Source organism: Buteo buteo, chromosome 2, assembly GCF_964188355.1.
Source record: "Buteo buteo chromosome 2, bButBut1.hap1.1, whole genome shotgun sequence".
NCBI lineage: Eukaryota > Metazoa > Chordata > Aves > Accipitriformes > Accipitridae > Buteo > Buteo buteo.
The window spans coordinates 26,392,898-26,413,243 of NC_134172.1; the positions used below are offsets into that span (position 1 = coordinate 26,392,898).

The following is a 20,346-nucleotide window of genomic DNA, read 5'->3' on the forward strand; positions in this document are numbered from 1 at the left end:
CCCCCGGCTCGGCGGATCCGCTTCCCGTCGGAGCCCCGCGGGCCTCGGCTGCCGATGAGTTTCCGGGTCGGCGGCCTGAACTTCTGCTGCCGCTGCTGCTGCCGCCGCTTGTCGACCGCGGGCGGAGAAAGAGGGAGAGAGACCGCGCCGCGGGCCGGGAGCATGAGGCGCTGCTGGCGGGCAGGGAGGCGCTGAGGTGGAGCGGCCGCCCGGGCGCGGGGAGCGCCGCCCGCAGCCGTCAGCGCCGCCACAACGCCAGCAGCCGCCGCCGAACAAAGGGGCAGCGAGACGGCGGCAGCCGCAACGCCCTGCCTGCGCGGAGGGAGCCTCGTCGCCGGGCGGGCACTCCCCACCGCTTCAGCCGCCGAGTGACCGCCCCGGCTGCCCGGCGGAGCGGGCACTCCAGAGGGCGCCGTATCCAGAGCGGAACGGGGGAGAGAGAGGGAGAGGAGCGGCCGCTGAGCAAATGGAGGCGCTGGGTGGCGGGCGCGGAGGCGCCGGGAAGGGCCGGGGAGAGCCCCTGTGAGGAGCCGGTGAGTGCCCCCCGGCGCCGCTGGGGGAGGCTCGGGCGGGGTCCGCGGGGCTGCGGGAGGGCGAGGCGAGGTGAGGCGAGGCGAGTCCGGCCGCGGGCGCAGCCGGGAGACTTTGCACATCTGGGCGTCGGCAGCCCGTCGCATCGCGGGTGGGGCGGGCCGAGAGGCGGCTCCGGGGGCGCCTCGGCGCCGTCGGCAGGCGAGGGGAGCGGAGGAGGTGAGAGCGGAGGGGAGCGCCGGCGTGCCGAGGTAAACAAGCCGCAGGTTATCTATCGAGGCTGGCCGTCCCCGGGCGCGGCGGCGCTGCCGGCGTGGGGACGGCCCCCGGCAGCGCGGGCCCCGGTGGGCAGGGGGCTGTGGGGAAGCGTAATGGCGGGAGGCGGCGGGCCGCCGGGCTGGGTTTTTACGAGGGGAGGGAGGCCGCCTCCGGCCCAGGCTCTCGCCGGGCGCCGCGCCCTGCGGTGGCGGAGGGAGGGGGTCTCGCCCGGAAACCGGCCGGGGGGGGGGGGCGCCGCAGCGGCAGCAGCAGCCCCGGGGCGGCGGGGTACCCTCGGCCGGGACCGTCGGAAAGTTTGGAGCTGCCCGATGGCCTGGCTTCAGCCAGCTCCCGCTGTTGAGCTCATGCCCGCCTTGTTCGTAGCCTGGAAATCCTGCCTTGAAGGCAAAAGGGAAAAAGTGTGAGTGGCCAGAGTGGGAGCATATATGCTGCTGGGTGAGCTGTGACAGCGTAACCTTGCTTCCAGGCTGGGTAATGCTGTCCTAAACAGTCTTCTTGAATGAAATTGAACGCTCACGATCTCGTGTTTTAATTATTTTTTTTTTTTCCTCAGAGGAAAAATTTGAGTCTTGGTACTGCCTGTAACAGTTTTATGTAAGTAGCAGTATCACTCTCCCAGGCAGGTCTGAACGCATACTGGAAATTGGGAGACTTTTAAAAATGAAGAACAACCTTGTTAGAAGACAGACTGAGCAGTCATGAATTATTTACAGTTCAAATAGCATGCAGAGCTGTATGGAGTCACAAAAAAAATGCTCTGCAGAGTAAGGCACTAATACCACAGCTTAAATTGTTCACATGGACCCCTCCATCATTACTAACCGTTGATTGTGCTTTCGTCTTTGAGCGCATTCCTGTGCTTACCGGTTCCAGAAATGGAGTTTTAGTTGTAGACATAACATCAGTAGGTGTACTGTAATTTAAGTACATTCTCTAAAGAGAGAGACCACTTTTGAGAGAATTATGAGCTGTAGAGGTTAGCAATGAGAAGAGACTGTCTCTTCCTTACACGTATGAGTGTTTTTTCCTTACTTTCATCTCTTTGATTTTCAATATGAAGTGTGGTGGCATAATTCTCTTTAATCTCTCTTGGGTACAGGGGAAAAATACTCTTCTTCCTTGGAAAACAAAAAAAATGGCTTTAGTCGTACGGAAAGCAACAGCATTTTTCAACTTCTAAGAACATGTGGCTTATTTAGTTGAGGTGTCTACACAGAACTGAAGTGGTAAAATTTATAGCAACTTTTTTTTTGTCTCCCTGGGCATGGAAAGAATAAATAGCTGTCCTTACAAATAAGAGACCAAATTATAGGAGAGGCTTCTGGAAACTTTAATTCCAAGACTTTCTGTGTACTCAAGCAATTCCTTCTTTAACAAATTTTAGTTTAGTTTTTAAACAAAAGAATAAAATATTTTAATAACACAATATATTAATCCTGAATAAAAATATTACTAGAAATTTACTAAAAAGCTAAACAATGTTGGTGGTGCCCTGTCTTATATATATATATATATATATGCATCAGCAGAATATTATGAATAAAAACTAACTAAAAAAAAAAAGAAAAAAAACCCCAACAGTGGCACTATTGTAATAATAATAGTATCGGTAAGTTTTATGCAGTCCCTCTAATTTTTACTTGTGTCATACACATCTAGATAGCACTAGGTATGTACATATGTAAGTATGTGATTAGGCTTATTGAAAAAACATGGAGTTTCCTAGACATAGTTACATATTGTATGTAAGTTTACACACGTCTGTTTGTTATATGTTCCTATTAGGCATACACACTCCAGAAAATTAAAGGAAACTAAACATGTAAATTTTAAAGGGAATGCCTTCTACAGCTGTCAGCTTTTGTTCAGTAGAACAACTATAAAAAAATGGTCTTAGAAAATGTCATTACTCTTTGTTCAATATATAAGACCTTGTTAACACTATGGCTGATTTAATCTGTCCTGAGCAGTTTCTTACCCACTGGTCTATGACACCTCTGCTGTGATTGATTAGCACTACATTGCTTTTTGTTTCAGTAGTAGAGCTTTGTTTATTAATTGTTAACTAGTTTGGCTAGCAGGGTTTGTGGTGATTTTTTTCTTTTTTAGTGGGGTGGGGTTTTTTTAGGTTGTTTGATTTTTAGGGTTTTTTTTGTTGTGTATGTGTGGTTTGGGGTGGGGGGGTTGGGGTATGTTTGTTTTAACTTTGCTGTTTAGATGTCATGTAGTTATCATTACCTGACTAGTTAATTAATTTCACTTTGGAATCTGAAAACTTGAAGTTGCTCTCTGCAGTTGTCACTGCTGAAGTTTTGTTGCCTTTGCTAAGGTGGCTCATGCCAGTAAGAAAGAAAAATTGGGAAGCTGGAGGTTACAAATAGGTGTGCTGAACCAGTTATGTTTCTAATCACATCACTGTATTTGCGTAATTGATAATGATACATAGCAAAAAGAGATCTGTTTTGCTTGAAGAGCAGCCCCATGGAAATTCTGAAATGTTCAAAATGACAGGGAAAGCTGTGTTTTCAACACCATCATCATCAGCCAAGACTTTTACTGCTTTCCCTCCCTCCTCTCAAAATACATGCCACATACTTTTCCTTGGAGTGTTATTGAAATCACACATATGTGTAAATTTTAGGGGCAGAGGATATTTCATGCAAGATTACATTACATTAAAGGTTCAAGCTGGAGAAGTCTACCTAATGTTTAAAAACTGCTTGTTTTCTTCAGAACCACTAAATGTCTTCCAGATTTTAAGTGGAATCAGTAAAAATAGTCTTTGTTTGTCATTGTGGAAGGCCAAGCGCAAGGTCCTCCATCTGGCCTGGGGCAGTCCCCAATATCAATACAGACTGGGGAATGAATGGATTGAGACCAGCCCTACGGAGAAGGATTTGAGGATACTGGTGGATGAAAAATTGGGCAGGAGCTGGCAATGTGCTCTTGCAGCCCAGAAAGCCAACCATATCCTGGGCTGCATAGAAAGAAGCATGACCAGCAGGTTTAGAGAGGCAGTTCTCCCCCTGTACTACACTCTGGTGAGACCCTACCTGGAGTACTGTGTCCAGCTCTGGGGCCCCCAACTTAAGAAGGATGTGGACCTGTTGGAGCAAGTCCAGAGGAGGGCCACAAAGATGGTCAGAGGGCACCTCTTCTGTGAAGAAAGGCTGAGAGAGTTGGGGTTGTTCAGCCTGGAGTAGCGAAGGCTCCAGGGAGACCTTATTGCAGTCTTTCAGTATTTAAACAAGGCTTATAAGAAAGGTAGAGAGACTTTTTAGCAAGGCCTGTAGTGACAGGACAAGGAGCAATGGTTTTAAACTGAAAGAGGGTAGATTTGGATTGGAAATAAGGAAGAAATCTTTTACAATGAGTGAAACACTGGAACAGGTTGCCCAGAGAAGTTGTGGATGCCCCATGACTAGAAGTGTTCAAGGTCAGGTTGGATGGGGCTTTGAGCAACCTGACCTACTGAAAGATGTCCCTGCCGGTGGTAGGAGGCTTGGACGTGATGGTCTTTAAAGGTTCCTTCCAACCCAAACCATTCTGTGATTCTGTGATTATTTTTTTTTTTCTTAGAAATATTAGATTATCTTCTCTAGTATCAGTGAAATAGCATGTTTTCCATTCCACACTGTCATAATTTATGTTTGTATATGTATATCTATTTATCTGTCTCATCTCAAAAAATACTCAAAGTGGAGTGCTATACAAGTAAGTGTAGCAATAGTGGGATATCTTCAGTGTATTAGTCCAAAAATCACTTTGGAGAAAGACAGATACTAGTCAGTTGCTTTCTTGTTTTTTTTTTAAAATGGTTTCTGAATTTCCTTTAGCCTCCATGCTTTGTTAAAAGTACCGTCCTTACTTTCTGCTTCTTTGGTTTTAGTCTTACAAACCATAAATTGTACTATGAAAATAAAAAGAAATAAAATAAATGCCTGTGTAAAATCAACCAGGCTTTTCTCTTATTGGTGTGCAGAGGTGATCTGAGGGAGTCCTTGTTACTTCTCTGATCCTTTTCCTGTATTCTTGTTTTTAGTAATTGAAAGTAATTTTCAGAAGTTGCAAAAATATCATATATTATATAGATTAATGTTTCAAATTCACTTTTATGTGTATCCTTAACTTTCCTGTTTCCAAACAAGAGAATCACCATGTTTTTGGATAAAACAAACACTGATTTTGACCTAAAGCTAATTTGTAGTACTGCTAGTATCCCTGAATTTTCTTTAAGGAGTTTTGTTGGAGTTGCTTCAGAGATATTTTCATTTAGTGGTGTTGCTTTGAATTATATTTTAAAGCACATAAATTCTGAACTCTGACTGTTGAAGGATATTTGCAGTAAAAATATAGTAACAGGTTGTAAATGAATTACTGTAGGGAAATAGAAGGGCCTCTCTGCTGAATGCCTGGCATCCTTCCTGGCTCAGGTGGCTTTATGGTGCAGCTGTGTGACAGTGTTGGCTGTAGAGTTCCTCTTGTAACTTTTCTTGTTCAGTTCTGTACTGACAAGGAAGGCGAGGGGCCAAAATGAATTCTCTAAAAGTAAGTTTTATGTTGGTGCGTAAACTTGCACCTAGGAATCAATGTTTGCACACGGCCTGCAGTATAGTAATGTTATTCTTTGACAGTAAGTTAGTGTAGTTTAAATATTACATCCTGACAACTGAGGCAGTGTATTATTAATTACGTATAGAATAGTTCTTATGGGCAGGCTTCTATATTGGAGCAGACTTTATTAAATCTCTTGGGGATTTTCCCTATTTAAGGGAGTTTCCCAGTGGCTTGTGCTTACCATTTTGACGTACCTGAAGAACTTGGACGATATTTTCTTACCCTCACTCTACCTGGCTGAACACAGTGACTTAAGGGATAGGGGGCAATGGTGACAAGTTCCTGCCTGGCACAGCAAGCGCGTCTTCTCTGTGACTACCCCACCTTCCCAGGTGCCTTTGCATAATAGGTATGAGGCTGTGCAAGTGGAACCAAACAATAACGAGGACAGTGGTTCATCTAGCATGGAGGTGTCACTGAGGTTAAGTCAGCCTATGCCCTGCGTCAAAACTGCTCCCATAAAGAAAAAAAGACAGGTCATTGTCATAAAGAAAAAAAGACAGGTCATTGTCATAGGAGACTCCATTCTGAAGGGAACAGAAGGCCCAATATGCAGACCGGACCCACTTCTTAGGGAAGTCTGCTGCCTCCCTGGGGCCCAGGTTAAAGATGTGAAGAGAAAGCTTCCTACCCTGGTACAGCCCTCAGATTATTATCCATTATTGATTTTTCAAGTAGGCAGTGATGAAGTTGCAACAAGAAGTCTCAGGGCAATCAAGAGAGGCTTCAGGACCTTGGGACAACTGGTTAGGGGATCAGGAGCACAAGCAGTGTTCTCCTCTATCCTTCCAGTTGCAGGGAATAATGAGGGAAGAAACAAGAAGAGACAGCAGATCAATACCTGGCTCTGAGCCTGGTGTCACCAGCAGAATTTGGGGTTTTTGTTTTGATCATGGGTTGCTCTACATGACGCCAGGCCTGCTGGCGACAGATGGGGTACACCTTTCTCTGAGGGGGGAAAAGGATCTTTGCACAGGAGTTAGCAGGGCTTATTGAAGGAGCTTTAAACTAGATCTGAAGGGGGAAAGGAATAAAACCAGACTCACTAGAGATAAGCCTGGGAGCAGCACACCAATGTTTGAGGGACAGTGAGCTAGCGAGGTCCTTCGATCTGCTGTTTCAGTGGAGGTAGGGGATGGAGATCCATGCAGCAGCTAAGATGCAAGGATTATTGATGTGTTAGAAACCATGGAAGTGCCTGAGAATGATCATGTAGGAGTCAGGGCTTCTCCCCCCCCCCGACAAAAGGTGGTGCGATCAATAGCCCAACGGAAGTGCATCTACACCAATGCATGCAACATGGGCAACAAACAGGAGGAGCTAGAAGCCATTGTGCAGCAGGATGATGCAGTTGCCATCACCGAAACATGGTGGGATGACTTGTGCAACCACAGTTCTGCAATGGATGGCTATAAACTGTTCAGAAGGGATAGGCAAGGAAGGAGAGGCGGTGGGGTAGGCCTGTATGTTAGGGAGTGTTTTGATTGTCTAGAGCTTAATGATGGTGATGATAGGGTTCAGTGTTTATGGCTAAGAATCAGGAGGAAGGCCAACAAGGCAGATAATCGTGGTGGGAGTCTGTTACAGACCACTGAACCAGGATGAAGAGGCAGATGAAATATTCTGTAAGCAGCTGGGAGAAGTCTTGCAATCACCAGCCCTTGTTCTTGCAGGGGACTTCAACTTACCAGATGTCTGCTGGAAATACAATACAGCAGAGAGGAAACAGTCTAGGAGGTTCCTGGAGTGTGTGGAAGAAAACTTCCTGACACAGCTGGTGAGTGAGCCAGCTAGGGAAGGTGCCCCGCTGTACCTGTTGTTCGTGAACAGAGAAGGACTTGTGGGTGATGTGATGGAGGCCGTATTGGGCACAGCAATCAGGAAGTGATAGTTTTTGGAGAAGGAGGGGGGTTAGAAGAACTGCTACCTTGAACGTCTGGAGGGCAGACTTTGGCCTGTTTGGGGGCCTGGTTGACAGAGTCCCTTGGGAGGCAGTCCTGAAGGGCAGAGGGGTCCAGGAAGGCTGGACATACCTGAAGAAGGAAATCTTAAAGGCACAGCAGCAGGCCGTCCCCTTGTGCCGAAAGACGAGCCAGTGGGGAAGAAGACTGGCCTGGCTGAACAGACAGCTTTGGCTGGAACTCAGGGAAAAAAAAGAGAGTTTATGACCTTTGGAAGAAGGGGCAGGCAACTTAGGAGGACTATAAGGATGAGGTTGTACAAGGAGATAATTAGAAGGGCCAAAGCCTAGCTAGAACTTAATCTGGCTACTGCCGTAAAAGACAATAAAAAATGTTTCTGTAAATACATTAGCCACAAAAGGAGGGCTAAGGAGAATCCTTATTGGATGCAGGGGGAAAGAGCAACAAAGGCTGAGGTACTTAATGACTTCCTTGCCTCAGTCTTTAATAGTAAGACCATTTGTTTGCTGGGCACCCAGCCCCTTGAGCTGGAAGACAGGGATGGGGAGCAGAATAAAGCCCCCATAATCCAAAGGGAAATGGTTAGCAACCTGCTACACCACTTAGACACACACAGGTCTGTAGGACCAGAGGGGATCTACCCAAGGGTACTGAGGGAGCTGGCAGAAGTGCTCACCAAGCCACTTTCAATCATTTATCAGCAGTCCTGGCTAACCAGGGAGGTCCCAGTTGGCTGGAAGTTAGCAAATGTGACACCCATCTACAAGAAGGGCTGGAAGGAGGATGTGGGCAACTACAGGCCTGTCAGTCTGACCTTGGTGCCGGGGAAGGTTATGGAGCAGATCATCCTGAGTGCCATCACATGGTACATACCGGACAACCAGGTGATCAGGCCCAGTCAGCCTGGGTTCATGAAGGGCAGGTCCTGCTTGACCAACCTGATCTCCTTCTATGACAAGGTGACCTGCTTAGTGGATGAGGGAAGGGCTGTGGATGTTGTCTGCCTGGACTTTAGTGAAGCCTTTGATGCCGTTTTACACAGCATTCTCCTGGAGAAACTGGCTGCTCATGGCTTGGACAGACATACTTTTTGCTGGGTAAAAAGCTGGCTGCATGGCCGTGCCCCGAAGAGTTGTGGTGAATGGAGTTAAATCCTGCTGGTGGCTGGTCACAAGTGGTGTTCCCCAGGGCTCGGTATTGGGGCCAGTTCTGTTTAATATCTTTATCAATGATCTGGACAAGGGGATCAAGTGCACCCTCAGCAAGTTTGCAGACGACACCAAGTTGGGAGGGAGTGTTGACCTGCTTGAGGGTAGGAAGGCTCTACAGAGGGATCTGGACAGGCTGGATCGATGGGCTGAGGCCAGTTGTATGAGGTTCAACAAGGCCAAGTGCCGGGTCCTGCACTTGGGTCACAACAACCCCATGCAGTGCTACAGGCTTGGGGAAGAGTGGCTGGAAAGCTGCCCGGCAGAGAAAGACCTGGGGGTGCTGGTTGACAGCCGGCTGAATATGAGCCAACAGCGTGCCCAGGTGGCCAAGAAGGCCAACGGCATCCTGGCCTGTATCAGAAATAGTGTGGCCAGCAGGAGCAGGGAGGTGAGTGTTCCCCTGTACTGGGCACTGGTGAGGCCACACCTCGAGTGCTGTGTTCAGTTTTGGGCTCCTCACTACAGGAAAGACATGGAGGTGCTGGAGCATGTCCAGAGAAGGGCAACCAGGTTGGTGAGGGGCCTGGAGCACAAGTCCTCTGAGGAGCGGCTGAGGGAACTCGGGTGGTTTAGTCTGGAGAAAAGGAGGCTGAGGGGAGACCTTATCACTCTCTACAACTACCTGAAAGGAGGTTGTAGCGAGGTGGGCGTCAGTCTCTTCTCCCAAGTAACAAGTGATAGGACAAGAGGAAATGGCCTCAAGTTGCTTCATGGGAGGTTTAGATTGGATATTAGGAAAAATTTCTTTATTGAGAGGGTTGTCAAGCATTCAAACAGGCTGTGCAGGGAAGCGGTTGAGTCACCATCCCTGGAGGTATTTAAAAGACAGATGTGGTGCTTAGGGATATGGTTTAGTGGTGGACTTGGCAGTGCTAGGTTAATGGCTGGGCTTGAAGATCTTGAAGGTCTTTTCCCAACCTAAACGATCCTATGATTCTGATTCCAACTTCTGTGGTGTAGTCTGTCATGCTATATAGCGTTCCAGGAAGTAGAAAGTTAGTTGTTGGCTGCTACTTCTCTGTATCTCTTTGCTGCATTTAGGTTTTCCTTTCTCTCCAACAAAAATAACAACAACAACAAATAAGTATTCAATTTTGACATACACTTTTATTGTGAAAATAGTACCTCAGAAGCATATGAGTAAATAAACCAAAAAGACTTTTGGAAATACTGCAGTCACCAAGTTCCATGTGGTAGCCAAATGATGTATATTCATTTTAAAGGAGTATTTTTAAACTGCTGTGAACCACTTAGTCCTTGCTGTATAATAAAGGCTGTGGTCAGAAATACAGTCTAGGCATTTCCAAGTCACTGTGGTATTTTGAGTGAATCCTTAAGTTTGCTGGAATGATCTGAGGTATTCCATTTATATTTACAGCTGACAGTCTGTAAGGCGTAGGCATAACCCTTTCTCACTTCAGCATTCTGAAATAAAGCACAGTTTAGAGGAAAAGATGAAGAATGATCAACTTCTGGACCATCTGCAAGACTGTATACAAGTCAGTTTAAGAACCTTGACTTCTAGTAACTGGACAATAGGCTTTGAAAACCAAAAGAACCTAAAGAGAGTCGTTTTGTTGTCAAAGAGACCAATTGGTTGTAGATTATTTTCTCTATCAAGCAAGAAAGTAAATCACCACTTGTATACCTCCTACATACAACTTTTAAGAAATGTTTGTAATTTGGGGCCGTTTTTTTGTAGTGTGGAGTAAGTTCTTATATTTAAGGGGGGGGCTTCAGGAGTCATTATCAAAGGCAGGAATATGCTTATTAAATGCTTATTAAAGAAAAGGTCTGTTGCTTGTTTTCAAATTCTGGAATAACTTCAGGGATTAGAATGCATTTTCTGGAGGCAGATTTTTTCTTCATCATGTAGTGTATTTAAATCTGATGCTTTTAAATCCTTTTCCATTTATGCAAGTTAACAAAAGTAGAACCTACTGATAAGAGGTTTGTTTATATTCTTGAACCATGATGGCTACTACTCTTAAGGTTTGTGTTATTTCTCTTATATACAGTGTCTGTGCAGTATCTTGTAGTAGCTGTTGTTAGTGTTGTGTTGTTGTTTCCTCTGTATTTACTGAGATGGCGCTCTAGCTTCTGAATATTTGTTCTTATTTTTCTTGCTTTTCTTCTTTCTATCCTTTCCTCCTTATTTTTCTGATTATTGTTTTGTGTTGCACTGTTGTCTTGTACCTCTTGAAGCAAAGGTTTGTTTCTTCTGTTGACAACATGAATGGTTTCTAGCTTTGGTCTGCTCTTGCAGAACATTTTTATGGAGTCAGGATTGTCTTCAGCATCATCTGCTGTGATAATGGCTGGTACGCTGAGTTATACTTACCTGATGCCTCTGTCTCATGAAATTAATTGGATGGGTGACACCTGTTTAGACATGCTGTGGTCTTGGAGTTTGGTTCTTTTTTTTTGACCACCATCAATGATTTGGCACTTCTGTGCAAGTAGAAATTCTAAACAGTTCTTGGCAGATGAAAACATAAGAAGAGACACATAGTCTTGCATAGGCTGTGAAGCAAAGCACTAGCAAGAAGTAAGATAAACTAAGGGAAAATGAAGTCAAATGGGCAAGTTTTTATGTGAATACCAATGTGAATTAAGATTTAACTGTAATTCACATATAATTAAAGGTTACAGAGAGGAAAACATAATTCTGTGTGGTTTTTTTTAATGAAAGATGACTTGAGGAAAGGTACAGCTTTGAAGGTTTCAAAGCTATTTCTGGGAAAATACACTTAAAATTAATATATATAATGCTAATTATGTATATACTAATGGCATATTTCTCGACTGTTTTATATACTCTGTATTCAGTTGTGGTTAAATGTGAACATAAGCTGGACACTGATTCTCTGCCCCAAGTACTTAACCTGATGATCACTCTTCTTGGAATTTAGCATAGTAAAGATTTGGATTTTTCTAGTTTGTAAATATAATTCTGCTTTAAAAACAGGCCCTGCTTGTTCTTATAGCAGGTACTTTAAGTGACTGTAGGAACATCATGTCCTGTTTGTGTGCAGCTTGTTTTGGTCCTGATTGTAAATTACTACAAATCAAATAACTTAGTGGAGAAAATTGTATTTGTTATATTTATTAGTTTGAGCTATGTTTACAGTCCACTTAAGATCTCCTCTTCAAGGAGCTTTCACAAATGTTAACTGGGATAGCAATCCCCCCCACCCCTTTTATTTCAAATTAATTTCTAATAGGAATTTTGAAAGCAAAGTTAAAATGGTATATTTCTATCAAAGTTGTTGTTTAGAAACTCAAAGTCTTACTGTATTAAAAAGCAAGAGTGTATTTTTTAGGATGCACAGATGAAGCACTGATAATGATAATTGAAATATTTCCTATTATGAGCCAGCCTTCAGAGAAATAGCTGAAATATTATGAGAAAAGATCATGATGTATACTTGTTTATGTTTTTGCACTAGCATTATATTAAATACTGGTTCTATTAAAATTTTATCGTAGACTTAAGAATAGGAGTTTTAGGGCTGTTGTAATTTACTAATGAACTCTTCCCTGTACTAAGGGTTTGATTGTTACTGTATTGCTGTGGTATGCAGTTCTGTAATTTTTTTTGTATTTTTATTAGCTACTATGTGTGTAAGATATAAAAATAATACATGCAAGGCTGGATGCACATCAGGACTAATTTTCAGCAGTAGCAACCTGTAAATGCTGTTGCAATAGAGTTTTCCTCTTAAATGTTCTTTTTCTTAACCTTGCCTGTGTAAATTACTTGCAGAATTGCTACTTTTTTAGGATTTTTTTTAAATCCAGGTGGCTCTGCTGTGTTCTAGATCTCTTAAGCAGTTGGGGGACAGGCAAATGTATTAATCTTCAGTTAACTCTCTCCTATGTTGAAAGACTACAGATAGATTTATAGAAACATCCTGGGAGAACAGAGCCCAGAAAATTTCTTGTTAGTCTATCAAAATGGTGAATTTCATCAATGTCTTGAAGAAACTGCAGAAGTGTGTAGCCACTAAACTATGAAGACCAAAGTTCCAGCTGTGCTAATAATGCAGGTTATACATTTTAACGTTTTAAAGAACTTACTGACTGGTGCAGTTTCATTCACATTTGCTAAATAGTTGAAGTTATCTCTGTACCCATTAGGTGAGGATTTTGATATTTTAAAGCTCAGAGCTTGAGACATGGCTATATAGCAGACTTTATGATAGCAGAACATGTGGTTCTTCAGCAATGAGCTGACCGATAACACATTTATTCTGTAGAAATAGTTCTACTACAAAATTGTAATACCAAATAATCTAGGCCTATGAAGCACTGTGAGTTATGTACAATTTCGAGATAAAGCATTTGTTTTTTATGAAAGAACTCCAGTTACTTGAGTTCTCTGAAAGCTTGTATATGGAGGTACACAGCCTGCAGTACTGAGACATTGCTAACAGCTCTGTAGCGTATTGCAGTACAAATATACAGTGGCTCTTAATTTAGGCCCTTTTCCCTGACTTCTTGAGAGTCACTGACACAGATACTTTATGTATTTAGTTCTCCATATTTAGAAGGATGTGTTGGAGAGAAATCTTTCATTGGAGCTATTTCAATGAGTCACCAAGCACAAACTGCCCATTAAAAAAAAAATACTGAAGAAGCTTTATTTGATGGCTTGTGTATTGAAATACAAGTTCTTTGTAAAGTCCCATTTACCAACCTGTTAATTAGTTAAAATTAAACCACTTGGAAGTCCTTTGTCCTTTTCAGGACATGATAATTAGTATTCAGTAAGATTAAATAGTGCAGTTTTGCATTTATAATCTTCATTAACTACCTGGATGAGGCGATGGAATGCACCATCAGCAAGCTTGTTGATGACACCAAGTTGTGTGTGCTCGCAGGCAGGGCTGCTCTTCTGAGGGACCTCGACAGGCTGGAGAAATGGGCTGACAAGAACCTCCTGGTATTCAAGAGTCTGAAAATCAAAACAGAATAACCCTACACAGTAGTACAGGCTGGGAACCAATGGCTAGAAAGTGACATTGCAACAAATGATATCACTTTCCCCGATGGACACCAAGTTGAATGTGAGTCAGCAGTGTGCCTTTACTTAGCAAGAATGAAGCCAGTAGCTGAGAGAAGTGAGTATTTCTGTCAGGTTGGCTGACATTTGTGTGACTGCATCTGAAACAGTGTCTAGTTTTGCACTCCCCAATATAGGAGAGATTCTAACATACTGGAGAAGGTCTAGAGGAAGACTGCCAAGATAATCAAGGGGCAGGAGCACATAATGTAAAAAGAGAAGCTGGAAGAGCTGGGTGTCCTCAGTGTTCAGAGAAGACTAGGGGGAGGATCTTGTTTTCAATTAATGGGAGGGTACAGAGAAGACAGAACCAGACTCTTGGAGGAGCTGGGTGACAGGGCTAGAGGCAACAGAAAAAGTTCAGCAACAGATATTTCAATTAGACATTAGGAAAAGATTTACATCATGGGGATGGTCAAATGCTGGGACAGGTTGCCTGGAGAGGCTGTGGGTTCTCCATCCTTGGAGATACTCTGAACTTAATTGAGAATGGCCTTGAGCTGCCTTTGAGGCTTTGAAGATTGCCCTGGGTAGAGGATCGAAGCAGTTGTCCTCCAGAGGTTCCTTCCAATGTAAATAAGTGCTTGCTCTGTATCAGATGATGTGGTTGCACAACCAGCTATTTTCTCCCTCCTCTGCATACAACTGGTTTTGGGCCGGAGGGCTGTGGAGCTTCACAGAAGAGAACAATATGATTATCTCACATAAATTCTACTATATGGCTCAGACCCTGTTTTTTAGCCTGACTTCTGCATAGTCAAAAATTTGAAGTGATTAGTTCAGTGCTTCAAATTATCATGTGTCCATAATGGAATAGACTAATCCTGAATTAGGTATCTTTTTTCCAGAGTTTTGTATTTTTAAATAACGTTGTGGGTTTTTTTTCTGTAATATGACTTTAAAATTTTTTCCTGCTATGTGATATTAGCCTGATTTCTTGTGCATCCTTTCAGGCAATGAAATAAATGTATAACTGTAATTGTAATTCAGGCTTATTCTGGTTTTATTTATTTGTTGAGGTTAGGGTTGGGGGGGGGGATTGTGTTGTTTCGTGGGGGTTTTTTTCAAATTCATAAATCCAGACTTTCTCATAAACAAGCAGCCTGAGGTTTATCCTTATTTACTTAATAAGGAATAGAAAGCTAAATTCATTTGTCTGGAGTGGGAGTTAGGCATCATGTTCTGGTATGAAATACTTAGTTGTAATGTTTAACTAAAAAGAGATAATTTGGAGGTTTTAGTCTCTGTTACCCTGGATGTTACTACAATGTAAAATGAGCAAACCTGAATAGGTTACAAAACAGTCACATAATTTTACTTTAAAGGCAATGTAAAGTGCCTATTGACTTGGTCTTTTATTTCATAGAAATACCTTTTAAATTCAGTCTCACTGAGCTCAATTCAGAAATCCTGTTGATTTTTTTCTGCATGTATTTCTGTTATATATACAATGAGTGAGGAAGCAGTATGGAGAACCAGAGTTTAAAAAAATTGACCAATCACCTTCTTAAAGATTGATTTTGTCACACACACACACTTCTGTTTTAGCTATTCGTATGGTTTTCTAAGAAGAGATGAGTCAAGTTTCTTCTAAATTAGTCACAAGCCTTAAAAGTATACTGAATTAACTTCAGTTTTGTACATTGTGGTATCAGGGTAGCCATGAGGAGTTACTAATAATTATGTCCTTTATTATTTTGCAAATATTCAAAGGTTCTCAATTTTAGCATCTACTCATGGGTGCAAGGGAAGAAATCCTAAACCCCAAAATCATGTTTTTCCTGGGAATAACTTCTGTATGAATAATACAATTTCTAGCAAAACCAGGCAGTATTTTCTGGGTGTCTTCAGCATGTAGTAGCATCTTCAAAGTAATGTTGACATGCAGATCAAAGCAAACTGGGTTAGTGCTAAATGGAGTTGTTCAAAAAAGTTTCTTTTTGAAACTAAAACCTCAGTATGAACTTTGAACAAAAAAATATTCCCAAACCAGTCTGCCCACAGCTTACTGTGAAAATAAATCCTTTCACATTCCTAAAGCCAGACAGTCCACCCTAATCATGCCTTGCTTTAGCTATTGTATACTTTATTTTCCCCAGTACTGCCTGTGTCTGCTTACTCTCTGTTTGATGATTCCTGTTGTCCTTTCCAAGCTGCCCACCCAGCTGCTGTATCCAAACAGCTGTAACCAAGGGCACACAAAGAGATGTCCAAGAAAGGATGCAGTAATTGTATGTTGTGGCCCCAATTCCCTACAATTGAGGATGCTTCTGATAAAGAATCATTTATCTTTCTATTTAAATAAGTTGCGTTCTTAAAAATGGAAGTGACTTTTAAATTTGTCCACGTAGAATTGAAGACCTGAGAGCAGTATTCTGTTTTCAAAATGGACTCAATGGGACATGGGGCTGTAAAATGCAAAGGTTTGGGCTTTTTTTTTTACAGTTTGCCATTCTAATTGATTAAGGAAATAAGATTTCGATGTTACACAGACACTTGATTACCTCCTGAAAATGAGCAAGCTATTGCATAGGTGGATTATGTGCCTTTTAGAGTAGGTGGTTTCAGCATCCCTGATTCCTGGAACATTCCAGCCTCGCACCCTTCTGCTGCAATACAATATGTTTTCATACAAAACATCATTTGAAAAGGGAGTCTTTTATATTTATTTCATCTCTTTATAGAGGTATATTTTTTGATACTGTATATTGTTAGTCATGGCTGTTCTTTAAGCTGTTAGGTGCTTGCTTCAGAGATGCTTCTTACTTTTACTGTAATACAAATACTGTTCCATTTCTCTCACTTCTTGTCTGTTGCTCTTTTTCCCCTTCTGATTTTCTAGAGAGTAGTTTAATGCAATTAGAACATGCTTCTTGCTATGCAGGATGTTATACAAGTACACAGGCTGACACCAGAGTGGATTTTTAAAGCTGTGTGCCTGTTGAAATTTTCAGAAGACCTTAAGACTTAAATCCTCTAATGAATACCTCAACCCTATTGATAAAGTATTGTTGTTTCTGCATATCCGCCAGCAATTGAAAAACTGGTCCATGGATCGTCCCCCAGCAAGTTTTAAGTCTATTACAAAATATGATGCAACAGGATATGCGATATAGGAGGGAAGGAAGGGGAGACTGTTGTTAAGCATCACCCTTTCCCAAAGTGCAAGTGGATAGGGACTACATTAGGCATATTTCTCACCACCCCTCCGCTTCAAGACTGTCTTTGTTCAAAAAGCTTTGTGCCAAGTTGGTAGATTTTGTTCTCACCAGAGTCCTGCTGGGCCTCCTGCAGCTAAACCAAACACCTTTCACCAGTACCTTCTTGCCCCACTGCTGCTTTTTGACTGCCAGGGTAACAGAGCTTGCATGTCTTTGCCCTCTAGTAAAAATGCAAGCTGACCTGTGTGCTTTCACTGCCTGTTGGACAGTGATGTTAGTTGTCTTTCCACCTAGTCTTGCTTGCCTAGCATCAGGCACTGGAATAGCATCTGTTTGTTTACATAATGAGATTAAAACTGGACCCAGACTCAGGTACCAGTTCTGCTTACATTTTTGGAAAGGACTAGGGTGAAGCTGCTGTATCAGTTACTCGTTGGGAGTATGCATCCTGATATAGTTTGATACTCCTTTGTACATGGCTCAGCATGGGTACTTGTAAGCTTGGGTGCAGTTTACAGCAGCCAGTGCTGCCTATGGTGCTGTGATGCCTGCTCTGTATCTGCAGTCTTCCACTCCACCCGGCTACATCCTCCAGTCCGTGCTCCATCCACCATCCCCTTTTGAATGCACAGCCACTGTCAGAGTCATAGCTGATAAAATAATGATGGGCTACAAGAGAAATTTCCTGAAAACTGTTTTGACTTTAACGCAGTGGTGCTGGTGTACTCCTGCCTTGCCTCCAGCACCCAAACAACTGTGGGCTTTGCACAGTTTGCACATTGCTGGTGTTTCTGCTTCTGTCTGCACTTCAGTTTGAACAAACAGTTTTGAAAGTATTTCCACTCTTTACAGTATGCACTGGTACAAATAGTCCTGCCTCCCTATCACTGCTGCCATGCTCTGGCTGTTCAGACCATCAACATCCAGGAAGAAAACCCAAGAGAGGGAGCTGATCTGAGTTACAGCTATTCTTCTCTCTGTAATCACAAAGGCACATGACAGTACAAAACAAGGGAAAGTGCGCGAATATGGATGAACAGAAGGGGTGGATCAGAAACAGAAAGGGCAGGATCAGCCCTGATGTCAATTAAAACCACTTTAGAAACTACTGTCTAAGTTTCTCAAACAACATTAGTGTCATAAAAAGTTAATGGAGACAGATTTCCAGCTTGCTAAGTGCATGCTTCATAATAACTATAAAAATGACTTTGTAATAATTTCTGAACCTTTCAGGGAAATCTGGTAGAGGTCACACACTGATCTGGGCAGCGATAACAGGGAACTGGACCTGGGGGAGGAGAACAACCCAAGACAGGAACAAGAAGTGTAGGGGAAAAAGAAATGCACTTGTTCGGGTTTTTTTTAGGGGGGGGTCTCTTGTGGAGCCTTTCACTTTACAAGCAGGAAGAACTATTCTTAAATAAGTTCCTGTGTGTTACATTGGCACAGGAGTAGGTTTTTCATAAAGCGGTCACCAAGGGATTCCTGAGTATCACAACTCTGCAAGCTGCTGAAACTAATACAGCTGGTTCCCCCAGCTTACATCTCATCTACCACTGCTTGCTTTTGTTCCTGCAGATGTGTGCAGTGAAACTGGCAGTGGGATTCTTCTTCTAACAAGCTCTATCCTTGGACCTAACCCCAGTGGATTTCTGTGTCACTTTCAGGCAGCCAAATACAAGTTCTACCAGTACCTAGGAGATGCTGGATTGATAATTGAAGTTTTCCTAGTGATAGGTCAGGTTGCTTAAGAACAGCTTTACCGGTCATGGTAGAGGAGGGTGAATGGGCTTGTCAAGCTCAAGGAGAGACACGGTGACTTGACTGGTGGCCGTAGACCTGCTTTTTTACGTAAGCAGGCTGGATTGCGTAGTCTTAGGTGGCCATGTGCTGTCTTCGGCTGGGTGTCTGCTGTCACTGCTTTGCAGCCAGGTTTGGTAGACATCAAAGTAAAAGTCTCCCTTATGTGAGGAGGCATGCCTAGCTGTGGAGGTAGCAGGAAGGGAACATGTGTCCTAGTCACAGCAGCAGCACCACCACGGCGGGGAAAGCCCATGTGCAGATGTCCTCTGTGACTTTGTGAGCAGTGTTCAGAAATAGCACTGGCTAAGAACCTCCTGTGCAGTGTCACTGACACCTCCCCAAGTCAGGAGGATGACTTGGATCTTTCTGTTCTGCAGGATCTCTCTGTCTAATGTAGCAGCAAGTAAGGGACAGAGGTCCTAAAGGTCACCTTACCTAACCAAGAAGTACTGGATCCACTGGTGAGCTAGCTATGTTTGCAGTCATAATTTTCTTATGACCCTGGGAACTGTATGGAGCAGGCATGGAAGGAAGAGTCAGTGATGAACACAGCCCAGGCTGCGCTAACTCCACATTGTCTATTTTGATACTAGATGGGCTCGTGGGCAAGTGGTTTTAGAAACAAAGGGTATGTAAATCTAGTAAATGCTGCTTTTCAGAACACATGCTTGCTGGCACAGTAACAGTAAAAAGAGACAGTAAAAAGAGGTGAGGCAGCAGCTTTCCATCCAAAAAAACCCGATCCTGCAAAAACTTGGGCAGTACACAAAGGTGAATTCGGGGACAAGGCATGAGATGATCTTGGCTACTGGATAGCAAGCCAAAGGCTTTTGCTGAGGCAGGGGAACATTACTGTATGGCCATTAGCAATGTGCTATTGAATAGGCTTAAATCTGGTACCTCAGATGATCTGGTTCTGTGGCAATCCAGCATAACTGTCAAATTACAATCTAAATCTTTTTATAATGATTCCCTTTTTTAGACTGCAGTGTTCTGGTTTAAAGCATAAAAAGTAAAGTATTTCCTGACTGGTATATTAGACTGTATAATTAGGGTTGAATGCTTAAATCTGTTTCTGGACAGAGGAATTTTCTCCTCCTTCACATGGGGAAATCCAGTAAAATTTTTCAGGTATGCCTTGGCTAGTCAAGTGTTTTCTGTGAGGAGGTCTCTCCTTGTTCTTCCCCAGCAAACATGAAGTGGAGAAGAACAGTAATAAGAGTGACAAGGTTTACAGATTACAGGAGAGCATGGGAACAGGGGAATTTAGAGGAGAGGGGCAATTTTTTTTGCAAGTATCCTTTTATTTGTTGTTGCTGTGAAGTAGTGAAGAGTAAGGAGAAGCAAGGTCTGCATATGTGATATCATGCTACTTATGCTTTCCTCTCTTTTTTGTAGTATCTGGCTACAATCCTTCCTTGATAATTCACCAGCTCTCAGTGAGAGGTCTTTCATGAGAAAATGGGGAGGGAGGGAAGTCTAAAATAATGCAACATTTTTAAAAGACAGAGTAACACTCATCCATCCTAATGTAAAAAAATATTCTAGATGTGCTTTACAGATTTCCTACATTCTGACTGAATCAAGCAAGGTAAAAGGAGATTAGCATAGATGCCATCCCTTTATCAAGTATGACTTGCCAAAGTGAGATGCACCTACTTAGTGATGAAAGCCAGGGTCTTAATTTTGTAGGTCTGATCTCAGAACTGTCAATCTGTGTTGAATCCTGTGGAAAAGCTGTGGAGAGTCTTGTTTCA

The 20,346-nt window shown here is 43.1% G+C and overlaps 1 protein-coding gene across 4 annotated transcripts in view; it reads left to right on the forward strand.

Moving 5' to 3' along the window:
- The first annotated feature begins 32 nt into the window (after nucleotides 1–32).
- The window catches only part of ANKIB1 (ankyrin repeat and IBR domain containing 1), a 98,256-nt gene continuing 77,942 nt past the window's right edge, over nucleotides 33–20,346 (forward strand). For all 4 annotated transcript variants that reach the window (XM_075049155.1, XM_075049145.1, XM_075049173.1 and 1 more), the window contains exon 1: nucleotides 33–533. The gene's annotated coding sequence lies outside the window, so the exon portion shown is untranslated. The remainder of the gene's footprint in view (nucleotides 534–20,346) is intronic.